The sequence below is a fragment of the Haliotis rubra genome, unplaced genomic scaffold, assembly GCF_003918875.1.
Source record: "Haliotis rubra isolate DU_JTF1 unplaced genomic scaffold, ASM391887v1 Scf1255, whole genome shotgun sequence".
NCBI classification, from domain to species: domain Eukaryota; kingdom Metazoa; phylum Mollusca; class Gastropoda; order Lepetellida; family Haliotidae; genus Haliotis; species Haliotis rubra.
The window spans coordinates 101834-119799 of NW_025765176.1; the positions used below are offsets into that span (position 1 = coordinate 101834).

Here is a 17966-nt window from a genome sequence, read left to right on the forward strand (position 1 = left end):
TATGGTCGGCGAAGTGAGTGATCGATACAAGACCACTTCATATTAATGATACAGATTGCAGAGAGTCACAGTCAACAGAGGGTACCGTCATGCATCGATGGATAAATAGAGAGACAGTTGTTCTGAAGACCAATGATGAGAAGGACATTCTAGTTACTGACGGTCTGTAAATAAGACTCACAGTGCCGCACGGTATTTTTCAGGCACCGGCACGTACGAGTATGTTTCCTAATTTGAATACATATCTACGTTCTCAAACTTCCATTTCGATGTCCATAAGAAACCACGGCTAAAAGTCGAATGCATGGTTCCGGGGCATGTCATGAACAACATGCTCTGTATTTGTACGGGTGTGATGCACGTGAAATATACGTGCTCCCTTGTTATTCACATGTGCCAGGTGTTTATACCATTTGGATTTTAAAATGCATGGTACATTGTATGTCATGGGGTTCAAGACAAGGACATGTTCAATCGCTTTGACGATTTCCAGATGTAAAATCAGCGATTCTGAATACCCGATTATGCTAGTTGTCTCTTTAAGCTGGTATAGGTTGCTGGTAAGCAAATCTAAGGCCAGGGGCGTAGCTACCATTATAGAAAACAACACCCGGGCTTACACATGATTGTTGCTTAAAAGGTTTGGCAAGCACTCAATACTATCTAATTAAGAAGCTTTGCAACCTATCAGGCTTACACGAAACAAATGGCTTGCTAAACGCCTGAAGGCGGATGCTCAGTGCCCTCAGTTGAATTCAGAGAGTGAGTGAGTTGGGTTTTACTCCGGTTTTAGCAATATTCCCGCCATTTCAAGGCGGGGGCACCAGAAATTGGCTTCACACATTGACCCCGGAGCCTGGGTCTTCGGCGTGATGAACGAACGCTTAAAGCACCAAGCCACCCCAAAGCCCTTGAGTTCAGAAAAGACACCCATATTGTCAAATACTATTATGAGAATTCAGGAGCATGGTCAAAACAAGGTCAAACCCTTACATATCGCAAACAATGGACATACAATTCAGACCAAGTACTATCTACACACACCAAATTCCATTACATGCCATCCAGAGGAGGCTTAGGAAACACCATTAGGGGCGGTGGGGAAGTCTAGTGGTTATAGCGTTCGCTCGTCACGCCGAAGGCCCGGGTTCGATTCCTCCCATGCGTACAATGTGTGAAGCCCTTTTCTGGTGCCCCCGCCGTGATATTGCTGGAATATTGCTAGAAGTGACGTCAAACCATACTCAGACAGTAGGAATGGCCATGAAAACGTTAAGCCTTCACTGTGGTCGAGGTTCAGATTTAAAACTAAAGTCATAGACACAGGTCGATTGATGCCCTAAAGTACCGATAGTGCAAGGAATTGATTTATCTCGACTCCAGTCGATGTGACCACTATACTCGACTGATCTGTATCAGATATATAATTGATTTACTCTCTTATTTATTGATGGATAAAGTACCAGCGTTCCGTTATGAATATTGATGGACCTCACACCTCTAACCTATTCATGTCTTTATGGTACTGTGATGACGTTTCCAACTGGTTTAACAATACTACCAGTTAAGCCGATGGGCATCGCAGTGTCACGTGTGTAAATAAAAGGCATTTGGAAAGCTGTAACCGCAAGAGTTAGTCAGTTATAATTTGACATCGCATCGGCGATATTGCAGCCATGTCGTGATGAGTCTATGTTTTCTGTAATTGTTTGACTATAATCTGTCAACAAAGGACAGTAAAACAGTATGTCGAGTATCGCTGTTTAGGGATCGTGCTATGGCTCTACTGACAAACTGAGTTCACTAGGATGTACCCAACTGACATACATTGCTAACCATTTGAAAGCAGATAAGACCAACTTGAACTTTAAATTGTATATGAGAGTGAGTAAGTGAGCATGGTTCAGTGCACTTTTAACAGAATTTATATCTTCATACACTCTTCAAAAAAAGAAAAGCATAAGCCATTTTAGAAGAATTTATTGTGTTGGTTTAAGAGCAATTATTTCAAGTAATCTCTATGGTAAAAAGGTGAAATTTCACACGTCTATAGATAAAGGGTTCGACAACACAACATCAGCTTTATTGTTGTGTTTCTGTTTACTTGAGTTCACAAGATTATGTGAATGTCAGTACTTTGTATGGCCACCATTAGCAGCAATTACTGTTCAGCACCGTCACGGCATAGACTGGATAAGTCGACGAAGTCGATCTCGCGGAATTCCTCCCTCACTCATCCTGCGATGCGATGGCCAGTTGTGGAAGTGTCTGAGGCGTGTTTTGACGTTGACGTACACGTCGATCGAGTTCATCCCATAGGTGTTCTATCAGGAGATCTGGGAAGGCCGTGGCAAGACATTGACGTTAGAATTGGCAAGGTAGCGGATCTGTCGACCTGTCGAGTGCAATTAGGGTCCAAACGTTCATTTCTCCGACGGTAAACACGCTGTCTTCCATGTCTCCGCTGAAGAAGAAATCGTGATTTATCACTGAAGCAGACTCGCCTCCAGTTTCTAAGGTGTCGTCCCGGACTTTACGACACCACCAAGCGATTGCGCTGATGGAAGTCTCTCAAAACAGGGGCGAGACTACTGGTCTTCTGGGTGGAATCCCCACTTCACGCAATCGATTCCTGACAGTTCCGTCGAAAACTGTTCTCAAACCAGGGATGCGTTGTGCACTGTGGCAAGACGATAACGCAAGTGAGCCACCCGGATGTAGCGACCCTCGGGCTTGGGTGGTAAGTCTTGGACGGCCGTTTCTCGGGTGATCCTGGGCGGAATTGGTTTGCAGGAAACGATTCAAAGGTGAGCTATGGTGCTCTGATGAACGTTGAAATGTCGGGCAACCAGACTGTGACTCCCCAGCTTCAAGGCGGCCTATGACGATGTTTCGATTGAGGGCTCTCGGTCGTCGCATGATTCTTTCCTCTTTTCCAGGCAAAAACGAATGACAAAATTAAACACAACTTTTGCCCTTTTATAGTGATCGATACCATTTGCTTTTCCGCTTACTTGCACGTGCATTTTGCATTGCATGTTGTCTGGGTGACGTTTTGGCGAATATTTCTTCAAACGGTTCAAAAACAAGGGAAATAGTTAAAATTGCCGCGTTTTGGCGTTGAAGCTGTTAACAATCAGAGATGACGTTTTGGAAAGAAATAGTATATTGGTATTGTTTTTGCAGGGGATCTTCCGAACCTGTGTAACAAAATAACATTGTTCTGATTACGATACTGTTGTGCAACTCAAGCAACGTGTTGTCTGGCGTCATCGATCTTAACGTGGGGTCGTTACAGGTGGGCGGCCACTAACGGGACGGTCTATAACTTTATTGTTTTGCTGAAAACGTCGCCATGAATGTCAAATGGTGTTTCTATGTACGCTGGATCGACGAGCAGCGTCACGCTGCGAGTTACCTGACTCTTCAAAGCTGAGCTATATAGATCTCCACCTGTCATTTTCTTTGAGGCGTGACAAATGAAATTTGTTCGTAAAGCTTTTTACTGACTCACTCACTACATGTGACGTTTTTGTCGATACAGTTTTGGACTCGAAAGACACCCTCACTCTTTAAATTTTTATTGTACAAAATGGAAATTAAATGTTAATGTTCATTGCTTACGATCATTTCCGAAAAAAATGTTAAATTGGGAAAAATGTGAATTATTTAAGGGAAATATGAACATGGTCTCCAAATTAAAGTATCATTTAAACATCAAAATCCGAGTTGCATGAAGTATGAACGTATGGTTATGTTGTATGTGATTTCCATTTTAAGTTAATATAAACAGATCGATCATTAAGCGATTCGATCGTGTGTTTTTATTATCCTGGTCACGTACACACGTAGCCTGATTATACTTACCATATCGAAGATCGATCTCTGTCATGAATCTAGAATATTTTTATTAATTAACTGTATGATTGTTACATGAATAATTTATGCTGACGGCCAAACATAATTGCAAACATTATTTTATGAAAGTCAGGAGAAGGTCATCCCATATCCGATTCGCATAGTACAACATCAATATAATATACTCTCCCAAAAAAGAAACGCACCATGAATATAGCAATTTCATGTAGCAATGAATTAAAACGTGATTCATTTTACAAAGGGTTTTGCTCTGTTTATGAGTCTTATGGTCTTTATGTTTTGAAACATCACAACAAAACGCACCATCCGTAAAATACCCGTATTTAACAGCATGATTTTCAATTTCGGCGTGTAGTGTCACAGAATACACAATTCACATGCAATGCACGTGAAAGTTGGGGATCAGATAGTCTCAATGATGGATATAAAAGGTTGATCGCTGTCTGCCGATTATTCACTGTATTTTGAATATTGTTGACGAACGCAAAATGCCACGTCTAAGTGAAGCCAACCGTCATATCGCCTTTGGTTTGCTTGAAGCTGGTCAGTCTCAACGTGCAGTTGCCCGACGCATGAATGTTCACCAAAGCACCGTTTCACGGCTCTGGGAGAGATATCGCCGGCAGAATTCGGTAGCAGATGCCCCTCGTAGTGGGCAATCTCGAGCGACCACTGCGGCGCAGGATCGCTACATCCGAGTACATCACCTGCGTCATCGAACAGCTACGGCGACCAGTACCGCTCGACAAATACCCGGATTAAAAGGAGGCTTTCTGCACAGACCGTCAGGAACAGGTTGAGAGAGGCTGGTTTACGTGCCAGAAGACCTTATTTTGGCCCTGTGCTTCGACAACAACATCGTCGACATCGAGTTCAATGGTGCACCAACGTTCAGGCCTGGAACCTAGAATCTGGTTCAGTGATGAATCACGATTTCTATTGGAACGACGCGATGGAAGAATGCAGGTGTACAGACGTCGACGGGAACGTTTCGCCGATGCTTGCGTTCCCTAGTGGACAGATTCGGCCGGGGAAGTGTTATGATGTGGGGAGCGATCACCTGCCGTAGGAGAAGTTATTTGGTGATGATCCAGGGCAACCAGACAGCTCAACGGTACTGTGACGAAATCCTACGCCCACACCTCCTTCCAATCATTGATCGCCAGAGGGAGTTGTTTCAACAGGAAACAGGATCGAACATCTGTGGGATGCCCTGGACAGACGGCTGCGACGCCGTAGCCCTCAGCCCCAGACACTTCAGCAACTCGCACAGGCACTACAGGCAGAGTGGGCTGCGAATGGGCAACACGAGATTCTGAGACTTATTCGTTCGATGCCGAGGCGATGCCGTGCAGTTCTGGATGCCCATGGTGGTCACACGAGGTATTAACTTCAGCGCCACCACACGTCTCCATGTGACACTCAAACTGACTTTCCTCGAGTTGGTGCCAAAGACGGATAAGTCTGCATTCCCAGTTTGCATTTTCGCTACATTTCATTCACTCATAAAGCCTACAAGATGTTTCAAAATAAACATAAAAATACAGTTGAAGTTCCTATATGCGTTTCTTTGTTGTGAGAGTATATATATGTAAAATCACGCATCTGTCCAGAAAAAGCCCTGAATCAGCAAATCTAGATCCATGATCCATGGTACGACCCATCCTCGATAATCTCCAGGATATACGTTACGATCATTCTCCACTATACCCTGGATGCATTCAGGGCTTGGTCCGATAATTATATTACCTCCCGTTGTTGGCTCCGCATTCTCACAGAAGCCAATCAGCTAAGCCGCCGTTACATCCGAGCTTGCCAGTGTCAACAAAAATAGCAGTCGCAGTGGCGAAGGTTTGTTGGCAGTGCCACTCAGATGTTTTGGGAAATAATACAGACAAATTGACAGATCTGAAACTTTGAAAGAACTCCTTCTACACCTTTCGGAGTACCTCTGCATCAATTGTGTTGCACTTTCTCAGTAAAGTACAGATTCTAGTACTTTTTTGGGTTGAGTCCCATCCGGGATTCGAACCCGCACCCTCAGAGTCAGGCACCTAATCGCCAGCACACAAAGTCAGACGCCTAGACCGCTCAGCCACCGCGGCTTCCACTTTGTGTGCTGGCGATTAGGTGCCTGACTCTGACAGCCCTTCTGACACTCTGGGTAATGCAGAAGGCTGCAGCGTTGGGGAGTCTACATATTCTCAGGAAAGTTCTTGTTGGCTTCGTCTAGGCAGCGTTTCCTGGGAGAAGTCCTATTCGCTGTCTGGGCTGCGTGTAGAGGGGACAAGGGCCCTGAGGTGATGATAAGCCTTACCAGCCTGACTGTGCCAGGATCACCCGAACCCTCTCTGCTGCCTTGTCATCTTTTTAATTTTTAAGTATTCTTAATCAGCAAATCCACACTGACAGCATGCTCATAGCGCAGAGAGTTCATTATTACCCCGGACAACCCAAGCTGCCTGTGAAGCGCTAGAAGGTTATAGTCACATGACTTATCCCACCGGGTACCCACCCATTTTCTGCTGGGTGGACAGAGGTAATTACATGTATGGACACACTACTACAAAGTGCAAATGCTGGTTTCGGGTTAGGATAGGTGCAACGCGCGGTCACAAGAGCCGACTTAAGGGCTGCTAACACTGGATTGTTGATGTAGATGTACGCCCACATCTGTACGGCAGAGATAGGTCGATGCCACATTACACATATTGACTCACAGATTTCTTTGAATCTCCGAATAGAGTAAGACAAGGCTGCGTCAGTTGATTAATGAGTTGGCGAATGAAATAATTAATTGAAACAGTAGACTGAGGTATTCAGTTGTATCCTGATATCATTGAAGTTTTTCTGTTACCTTTCGCAGATGATGTTATTCTTGTTGCAGATAGTGTAAATGGTCTACAGATGCGTCCTGATACTCTCCAAAGTTATTGTGAGTCATGGGATTTGACTGTTAATATGTCTAAAAACTAAAATAATGTTTTTTATGAAAGGTGGAAATTTATCTCGTTTTGAAAGTTTCTTACAAGTCAATTACGTTTTTCACAGAGTTGCAATTTTGTTGCTATTAAGAAAGCCTTATCTGAAGTTTTAAGAACGATGTATTTCTATGGGCAATTTTCCTACAAGGTTTTCTTTACAGCATTTAATTCTCAGATTATGCCAATACTTTTATCTGGTTCCAAGTTGTGGGGCTTTCAGCGTCTGGAGTGTAAACAGTTTCTTAACATTAGTAAAAGGGATCCGAATATGCAAGCTATGGGCGATTGTGGCAGATTCCCAATTTATTTAGCTTCCTCGCCGAGGTTTGTTAAATTTTGGCTTAGAGTTACTCTTGTGCCTAGTTATAGGTATCCACGAAAAGCATATGGAATGTTCAGATGTTTGATAGGCATTTAGAAGTTGTAGGGTAATACAACACACTTGATATGGATGTGCAACTTCTTTATTATTTATACACGACGTTTCTGGGCTAATACTTGCCCCTTCATCAGGTGAATGACAGTGAATGAACGAAATTTACAGTTTAACGTCGGCTTTTAGCGAAGCCAATATCGTCGACGGGGTAGGTGGGGTTTTAGGTGAGGTGAGGTGAAATTGAGTTTAACGTCGTGCTTGAGAATATTTCGCTCATATGACGACGTGCATGCGTGTGTATGTGTATGTGCGGCTGCTTGTACTAGCCCAGACTTAAGCTGGTTTTATAGTGCTAGCCCACTGAGATACCATGCCGCAGTGAAGCATGAATACCCCACTCAGACATATTATACTGACTCCGAGCCGACCTTGTTGTACCCATTAATGCCGAGCGCCAGGCAGGGACCAACAAGTACCATATTTTAACGTCTTTTGGTATGACGCGGTCGGGGATCGAACCCTCGACCTTCCGCTCTCCGGGCGGACGCTCTAACCACTACACCACGGAGGCGGTCGGGTGGGGTCTTAAGTAAATGAAATAATAATATAGTAATAGGGGATAAACCAACTTACCGAAAAAAAATATAAGTGTAGGGGCTTTAAACTTACCTGAATTTATAATAAAAGCGCTTAAAACATGATGGAAAAATAAAATAAAAGCCAAAATTATTAAGAGAAAGGGAAAAAGGTTGGGCTGGAGGTGAAGGGGGGGAGGGGGGATGAGATATATGGCAGGGTGGTAAAGCGTAGTTGGGCCTAAATATGTTTGTACAGTTTAGCTGTACCGGTAATGATAAGGGACCTGATATAGAAAGAAAAAGGGGTTAAGACTGGAGAGGAGGGGTGGGGTGAAGTTGTACGGTTGGTATGATATCATGATAAAAGCTAGTAGTTGGGTATAAACGGGGATGGGTGGTGGTGGCTTGGCGAGATGTGTGTGTGTGTGAGAGAGAAATGGGTGTAGTTTATTGGGGGTGATGGGGAGAGGTGTTTGTGCTGGGGTGAAGTAGCGGTAGGCTGGGGGTAGGCTGTTAACGCTATGGACTGGGCTATTATGTAATGGCTATGGTTTAGTTAGGTGGCGACGGAGAGCGGTTTGGCTTAGGTGTAGTGTAGGCAATTTGGATCCCATGTCTACATGGTTAGGGGAGAGGTGATAGATTTATTTAAGTCATTGTAGAATTGTTGATTAAGTTGGAATTTGAGATGAAAGTAGATATGGCTTTGAATATGTTGTGTGGGTTGTATGGGTTGAGTAAGAGATGAATGTTGTTGTGGAATTTGCTAGGTATGGAGTTGTAGCTGAGTGATGTTTGTTTGTTGTAGGTGGCAGTGTGTGAATATATGTTCAATTGTTTCGGGTAGTTTGCAGTGTGTGCATAGTCCATATGGGTGTATGTTTTGTTTATGTAGTGTGTGGTTTAGGTTGGTGATGCCAGCAATTAGTCTCGTAATAAGTATATCTGTGTGTTTGGTGTCTCAGAAGGTGGGTGTTTTGCTTATAGGTTTTGTTATGATGGATTTGACCCAGGTGGATTTGTTTATGTTGATGTTATGTTGATAGTTTTGATTGAGTGTGTGTGATTTAATGAGTTGTTTAATTTCTGTTTTGGATGTGTGGAAGTTGATGGGTTGGGAAGTATATGTGGTGGCTATTTTGGCTGCTGCACCAGCTGTGATATTACTTTAATTGTGAGTGTGTCCAGGGATCCACATTAGTGTGATGTTTTTATTTAAGTGTTTTAGGGAGTGGATCTGGAGGATGATGTTGTGTATTAAGTCGTTACGTGTTTTTGAATGCATGTTTTGGAGTTGTTTGATAGCAGTGAAGGAGTCGGTTAGTAATAGGAAGTTGGTAGGTTTGAGGGAGGGGATTAAGTGCAGTGCAGTTAAAATGGCTGTTAATTCTGCTGTATTTATGTTGGTGTGGTTTGTATAGTGGAGGTTTGTTGTTAGGGGGGTGTTTGCCGAGAGATGCATCTGTATATATGTGGGTGTGTAGGGGGTAGTTTGTGTTATTAATGGTTTGAATGAGGTTTGTTTTGGTGTGGATGTCAGTGTGTTTAGGGAGATTTTGGAGTGTGGATGCAAGGAAGGTGTCTTTAGTAGGTGGTGGTTTGTCGTGGATGTAGCTTGTTATGGGGTGCGTGTGCTGGATGTTGTTTAGCTGTTGTGCATGGAACAGACTGTTGAGGTGAGTGAGTAGAGGGGCTTTGTTTGGGTTGTTTTTAAATTTTTTAATGGTAGATTTGTTGGTGTTAGTGTAGTTGGTTGTGAGTAATTTATTAATCGGGTTGTGTTGGGCCCCAGCTCAGTAATTGAGTGCAGTTTAATCTATTCGTGTTCTGATTGAAGGGATGCCTGTGAGTAGTAGACGAGTGTTATGGGAGGTGCCAGTCCTAGTGCCTAGGGCTTGTTTAAGGGCTTTATATTGTATGGAATTAAGTTTTTGAAGGTTGGATGGAGACAGGGAGTGGAGGACCGGGGTGGCGTAGTCCAGTTTTGACTGTATAAGTGATTTGTATATATTAATAAGTGTTAGTTTGTCGGCACCCCAGTTAGTACCACTGATAGCTCTCATGAGATTTAAATCTTTTTGACAGGAGTTGACAAAGTTATTAATGTGGGGTGTCCATGTAAGATGTTGGTCAAAAGTTACACCTAGGAATTTTGCTTCTTTTTCGAACTTGATTTCTTGGTTGTTAAGGTTAAGTTTGGGTGTATAATTTTGCCTACTTGTTTTTTTAATAAGATGCCCACGGGTTTTTGTTTAATTAATATGGAACCCCCAATTTTGGGCCCAGTTTCGGATATAATTTAGCATTCTTTGAGGTTTGATTGTGGCTTGTTTTACTGAAGTAGAGGATGTCCAAAACGAAATGTCGTCCGCAAATTTAGCAGTAGAAATTTCTGGCCACTTGTCAGGAAATATGTCATTTATCATAAAGTTGAATAATGTTGGGGATAGTATGCTCCCCTGGGGAGTTCCAATTTCTAGGGGATCAGGGTCCGAGATGGTGTTGTGAGATTTGACGATTATTTGTCTGTTGTTTAAGAAATCATGAATGAAATTTAGAATACACCCGTGTATGGCATTTTTTTGGAGTTTTTGGATGAGGCCGTTGTGCCAAACCATGTCAAAAGCTTTACTAAAGTCGATGAAAATGGCCAGCGTGTATTGCTTTTGTGCCTGCGCTACTTTTATATTTTGCTCCAAATGTAAACTATGGTCTAAAGTTTGTCAATTTGGAGTGAAGCCGCTCTGGTCCTGTTTGATTAAATTATGGGTTAGAATTTCGTGTTTTAGTCTATTATTTACTATAGACTCTAGAGGTTTGTATAAGTGGGCAGTGAGGGAAACAGGCCGAAATGAATCTGGGGAGTTAATGGGTTTCCCTGGCTTTAGGATTGGCACCACCTTGGCTGTTTTCCAAGAAGAGGGTATGTTACCTGTTGTCCAGATTTGGTTGAATAGTGTAAGTGTGAGGTTGAGCATGTTTGATGGGAGTTTGTTGAGTATAGTGTATGTGATTTTATCTGGGCCAGGGCCTGAGGCTGTGTTTTTGTGTTTGAGTGCAGATTTGAGTTCATGGATGTTTATGATTTTGTTAATAGGTAGGTGAGTGTGGGGTGGTTTAGGCGTGTATGGGGGTGTATTTTTAGTGGTGTTTTGGAAGTGTAGTGGGTAGTAGGTGGAGCTGGTTGGTGTTAGTGTTTGGGTTGTTTTGTGGTTGTGGTGGGAGGAGTGTGGGTATGGATATTTTGATGGGGCAGTGGGCCTCCCATATACAAGATTTGGTTAGAATTTTGACATGTTGTCTAAATCTTGAGAATTTATTATAATGGATGGCCGTCTGTAGGCGTTAATGAAGGTTAATTCTTTATTATTTATTGTTGTTTTGATAGCCAGGACTTCTAGATTGGTGGTTGGAATATCGATTTCGGAATAGCTTAGTTTTTTTTATGTGAATATACCCAGGCCCCCGGCAGGTCTGTCTTTCCGGAAGAATGGTAGCCTGGGATTTTGAAGGCGGATTTGGAGGATAATTTGGTTTCTTGTAGAACTATTAGCTGGGGGGAAATTTTGTTTTGGGCGATGAGTACCTTAAGCTCATGCCCGTTGACCCGGAGGCCGTTACAGTTCGATTGTATCAGAGCCATGACTGCAGTAATTTGGAATAGAAGTTTATAAAAAGCCAGACATTTTGAGAGAATAGATGGATGCTAGAGTAGCTTAGTGGTTGTTAGATTATGAGAGAGATTTGATAGCAATGAGGAGGCTGGCTAGACTTTTATGGTAAATTTTGTTTTTGTGTGCAATGTTGTGTAGTCTTTTGGCTGTGGGGTTTTGCATGAGTACTGCTGCTGACAAGGACATTGAATCAATTATCCGCTCTTCAAAGCCTACCACCTGCGACTCCGACCCCATACCAACTAAACTTCTGTTTCAATATCTTGACTTGTTGCTGCCAAGCATTACCAAAATTGTCAACTCAAGTTTGGAGAGTAGTGTATTTCCAAACAGATTCAAGCATGCTGTAGTCAAACCTCTGCTAAAGAAACCTGATCTTGACTCTCAGAATCTTCAGAACTTTCGACCTGTCTCAAATTTATCCTTCATTTCCAAGATAATTGAGAAGTCTGTGCATGTCAGACTCAAAGACCATCTCTCTAAACATCTTCTGCTTGATGAATTCCAGTCAGACTGCCTTACTGCAAGTGACGAATGAGCTTCGTTGTGTCGATGATGGTAGGATTGTTGCTCTAGTGTTGTTGGACCTCTCTGCAGCCTTCGACACAATCGATCACCTTAGACTCTTGTCCAGGCTCACACAACAGTACGGACTTGAAGGTCATGCCCTTCAAGGGGTGACGTCTTATCTATCTGACCGACAGCATTCTGTTGTCGTTGGCACTGAGAGATCAAAAGGCACTGTAATCACATGTGGGGGTGCCACAGGGATCAGTCCTTGGTCCAGTCCTGTTTGTGTTGTATACCGGATATGTCGGAAGGATTACTACAGACCACACAGTTTCTCGTCAAGCCTGCGCTTCTGACACCCAGCTCCTGAAAGCATTTCATCTGTAAGATCTCTCCACGTCTCTTCAGTGCATCGCTGAATGTACGCAGGACATCAAGTGCTGAATGACAGGAAACATGCTTAAACTTAATGACACAAAAACAGAAGCAGTTCTCATTGGTACAAAGCAACAATTTAGCAAGGTCAAAACCGACGTCTTTACAGTCGCAGCCGCTGACGTCAGATTCTCCGATGTTGTTAAGGATTTGTGTGTCCACATCTACTCTTCCTTGACTCTTGATGCTCATGTTAACCGTCTGAGCAGGACCTGCTACTTTCACCTAAGATCCATTGGTAACATTCGGCAATACCTGACAACTGCTGCAACTCAAGCCCTTGTTCGAGCTCTTGTTACATCTAGGCTTGACTACTGTAACAGCATCCTTTCAGGCGTCAGTTCTAAACTCCTTGATAAGCTTCAGAAGATCCAAAACACTTCCGCCCGCATCATCAGCAAGACTTCTAAACGTTCCCATATAACACCGGTGTTAAGAGAACTGCATTGGCTACCAGTTAGGGCCAGAATTGACTTTAAGATCCTCTGTCTGACATACAAGTGCCTCCATGGTTTGGCTCCCTCCTACTTGTCTGAACTCCTACATCCATATGTCCCCGCACGCAACTTGCGCTCAAACACATAAAAACCGACTGGTCATCCCATCCTACAAACTGAAATCCTTTGGACACCGATCATTCTCTTACTCTGCACCTGTACTTTGGAACTCTCTCCCATGTGCCCTTAAAAGCTCTGGCACAATTGACATTTTTAAGTCCAGACTTAAAACCCACCTTTTCTCAGTATATTATGTATAACTTCATCTGAAAACACTCCAGTGTAAATATTCTGTAGCGCTTTGAGCATGCCTTAGGGTGTGGAAGGGGCGCATTATAAATATGCATTTATGATTATATTATTATATGAATTCGATGATTAGGTTGAGATTGTGGTTGAGTTTTTGAGGGGTTGGTGTGAGGTAGATTTGAGCAGCGGGTGTGGTGGTTTTCTTTGTTTTTAATGAGCGGGGTTTGAGGGATGCAGTGAAGGAGAGTTGGGGGCTGTTTGGAGGGTTTAGGAGGTGGTGGTGCTGTTTTGGGGCGGGTAGGTTTGGGTGGGATGGGTAAGGGGGCTTGGGGTGGGTAGGAGTGGTTGTTTGGTGGGCTGGGGTTTGGGGGCGGGAGTTTGGGCTTGGTATGGGACTTAGGTTTGTTTGATTTAGGCCGAAATGGGGGTGGGTTGGGTTGTTTGGGGAGTTGCTTGGTTGAACTGGAGGGGTGAGGGGTGGGGAGTGGGGTGGGGAGGGCGTGGATTTGCGGTTTAGTGGGGGGTTGGGGGTAGGAGGAGATGGAGGTGTTTGTGGAATATGAGGTGTTGGTGAGGTTGGAGGATGAGAGTGAGAGGAGGGAGTGGTTGCTGATGAGGTTGTAGGTCGGTGTGTTTGAGGTGCTTGTTAAGTTTAAGTATTTGTGTCTGTTTGATGGGGCATGTGTTTTGGTTTGCAGAGTGTCCATGTAATTCGCAGTGCATGCAGTATGTAGCGTGGGTGCATTCTGTAATGTCATGCATGTCCGACCCACACCTGGGGCATAGTGGAAGGTTTTTGAAGGTGTGTGGTGTGATTGTATGCGAAGCAGTTTTTGCATTGGTTGGGTTTTGTTGCGCATGGGGTGTACTTTGTAATTGAGGGCTCCAAATGTTATGTAATTGATTAGTGTGGTGGATTTAAATGTGAGAAAGGTGATCTGAGTGTTTGGCTTGTTTGGTGTTGGCTGCTTTGTGTTGATTGTTTTGAAGTCGATGGTTTTGGGTTGAGTGGGGATAGTGTTAGCGAAGTGTATGTATTCTTGGATGTCTGATTGTGTTTCTTTGTTGTCGATGTGTATGACGCTTTGTGTTTGTGTCTGCCACCGTGGAACTTCCCATTTGATTGCGTTTCCGTCTATAAGTGTGTGTTTGTGTGTGTTTGTAAGTGATGTTTGGTCGAGAAATGTTACCTTGAACCCTCTGCCGCAGAAATTGATGCATTTGTAGAACAGGTTTATGTTTTGTTTGATGGTTGGGATTCTTCGGGAGATAAACATACAATAAATACAATGTGAAACAATATATACATACAATGATGAGATGATAAACATGAAATATTTACAAAAAAATGGATGATGAATGGTTGGTACATACAAATTGATTTGGGTGGTTGAGTATTTACAAGAAAGACAAGCGAGACTTGCCGGTTAGGTGGGGCGGGAAACCGGGAAGCCGGGGGCTAGGGATCGATAGAAATTCTTTGATCAGGGTTGAGGTAGGAGTGAGGAGTAAGGGCCAGGGCCGGATGTTGATTGTCCCCGTGGATGCAGCGACGATTTAGGCGACCAGCTCCAAGGAAGCTCAATCAAGTCTGTGGCATCCTGTACATATCCCGGTGTCAGGGGTTTTCGACGATGTAAGACAAAAACGTAATTTTTATCTGTAATATCATTTAAAGTTTTTATTTTACTAACCTCGACTGATAGAGGATATATTCATCTATTTCACACAAAAATAGCAAGTGTTTCCTACAAAAATGGCGTTGATGACATCGTATCGGCGAAACTGTTGCCGTTCGTAACATCCGGGTATTTTGTATGGGTTTTCGACGATGAGCCATACTTTTTGCTCCACACTGCGAGGGAGTGTTGTGATCACGTGGCTTCCTATTTATATACTGCCTGTCACCAGCAGACGACTGATCTTACTGAATTTTCACTTGCTATGTTTTGTTATAAAGGCAACTGATTTTGCATCTAAAGTGGTATTAACGATCTCAGGTAAATAATATTGATGTTTGTTTGCTTTTTATATAACTTTACTTCCCGATTTCCATTGTCAATAACACTTCTCACGACAGCGACTGGGCACCCGCCCTACCAGTGAAACTGTTTGTGCACACCCATCGCACACGTACTCACCCGATATAGCGCGAGCAATGCAATCGTCGAAATCACCAGAACGTCGAATTCAGCTCGTGTTGGGATACTATATATACCTCTGTAACTATTCACCTGATGAAGGGGCAATTATTAGCCCAGAAACGTCGTGTGTAAATAATAAAGAAGTTGCACATCCATATCAAGTGTGTTGTATATGGAATGTTGTACTCCTTGGATAATGTTGAAGCCATACATGACCTCTTCGGTTAAGCAAGTTTTATTTAGGTACGGGTTTTGTTACGTTTGGGTATTTAAAGGTGTTGGCAGTGTTTGAAGTATTTTTGTCAGAGTTTAAGCAACGTGTTATTGATATCTTAACTCAGGAATGGCAATCTAGCTTGCAATGTAATAATAATAATAATAATAATAGTCCATTTATATTGCGCGTTTATCCATGCACATTGCACAAAGCGCTGACATATTACCCCTGGTCAACGAGTACAGAACACTCCATGTGGAGAATACAAACGGTCGCCTGTCAGGCGCTCAAGATTCAAATTCAGACTACCGTATCATACCAGGTACCCAATTTTACTGCTGGGTGGACAGAGGCAATTTTGAACAAACTCACTTGCCTAAGGTGAGACCACATGCGTCACATGTGCTTCGTTGTGGGGCAGTCCTTGACACTGGAGTCAAGCTGCCAAACACGGTCACCCATCCGAGGACTGTCCGCGACCAACGTTCCTTAACTTCAACTGATTGTGACCTGAGCTCTACCCACAGGACCACACACCGCCACATGTAGAAGCAGATATGACTCCTATTCTTCATTCAAAGTGAATTCACAACCGGAATTGTGTTTAAAGCATGATGTCGCGATATGACAAAACTGCGTATTGGCATGCCCAGATTACAAGTTGAACTTGGGCGATACTATAATGTAATAAGACGACTGCGGCTGTGTAAAGTGTGTAAGTTAGATATGATTGAGTGTGAATTTAAAAGTTTGTTACGATATATTACCCATCAAAAGTTTAGCCACTTACTTCAGTCAACTGTTCTGAACTAGATTTCCCATACTGTTTAAATGCACTGTTTACATATGAACAGTTGAAAACATTGACGTCATGAGTTCAATAAATGATGAAACTCAGTGAAAATGGACGAATTCTTAGCAGAATTTTACACCAAACCGCAGCTCTTCACATGCACGTTATTTTCAGCAATTTGATGCATGATCTTCGTGCAGTTCATCTGCATAAGATTTGCAGTTGGTTCCCCCAAGTTAGTGGAGAAATACATCTTCTATGTAACCATATGTATATACATAACACATAGTGAGTGCTTCAGGCGAGTCTTAAGTTTTCATGGGTGTATACGTCTAATCTAAATCTAAATACCTAACGTCTGTCTGTACATTCTATGACCGCCTCCGTGGTGTAGTGGTTAGAGCGTCCGCCCGGAGAGCGGAAGGTCGAGGGTTCGCTCCCCGACCGCGTCATACCAAAAGACGTTAAAATATGGTACTTGTTGGTCCTGCCTGGCGCTCGGCATTAATGGGTACAACAAGGACTGGTCGGCTCGGAGTCAGTATTATGTGTCTGAGTGGGGTATTTATGCTTCACTGCGGCATGGTATCTCAGTGGGCTAGCACTATTGAACCAGCTTCAGTCTGGGCTAGTACAAGCAGCCGCACATACACATACACACGCATGCACGTCGTCATATGAGCGAAATATTCTCAAGCACGACGTTAAACCCAATTTCACCTCACCTGTACATTCTATAATATAATAACCTTATGGCATCATAATGATGCAAATGTTATGATTTAACAGCCTGAATGTGCCAGCAGCACCAACCCCTCTCTACAGCATTATCGATATTGTAATATTTCATAAATCCGACGTGAACATTCTGTCCCCTGGGCCATTTGTTGCTGAGCAATACTGATCATTCAATAAACGCCCTTTCTAAAAGCACCCATGAAGATCCGGGTAAGAATTGATCTTCAGGAACCCATGCTTGTCGTAAAAGGTGATCGGGTGGTCAGGCTCGCTGACTTGGTTGACACATGTCATCGGTTCCCAACTGCGCAGATCGATGCTCGTGTTGTTGATCACTGGATTGTCTGGTCCAGACTCGAAATCTTATTTACAGACCGCCGCCATATAGCTGGAATATTGCTGAGTGTTGCGTAAAACTAAACTCACTCACTCACTCCTATTCTTTGTGAAATTGAACAAATCTTTGCTAAAAAAAACGCACTGAGATACTGTGCACTTTATGAATCCAAGGTGAAATTAGCTCAAACTGTTCACTTATATGAAGCGGAACTGCATGTATCCAGGTATATAACTGGTATAAATCTATATTCGTCAAAATAGCAAATTCTCTTTCACAAAATCAGCTACATGAGCTAATGTTAAAAGGAAACCAGTGAGCTCATCATTTTGTTAGAGTGAGACACAGAAGCTCGATTCAAATCCGTGCTGTTTCGGAGGGGTTTGGGTTTTCTTTCAAGTAAACATATATTTTTACATACATGTGTTTGCCACCGGAGCGACATGTTGGTCGGGATTGGCATCCCTAAGATTTCTTCTGACAATGAAGATGGTTTTGTCTTTAGTTATATGATGTTCATTAAACATTATTAAAAAAAATGTATGATACACGAAT

At 43.1% G+C, this 17966-nt stretch overlaps 1 long non-coding RNA gene across 1 annotated transcript; it reads right to left on the bottom strand.

Annotated features, from left to right (window-relative positions):
- Nucleotides 1-611: 611 nt before the first annotated feature.
- On the bottom strand, nt 612-17510 carry LOC124266419. Its single transcript, XR_006895764.1, has 3 exons — nt 17497-17510; nt 11892-11898; nt 612-714 (listed from the first exon to the last, which is right to left on the bottom strand). It is a non-coding gene; the product is annotated as an uncharacterized LOC124266419 (long non-coding RNA).
- Between the last annotated feature and the right edge of the window lie 456 nt (nt 17511-17966).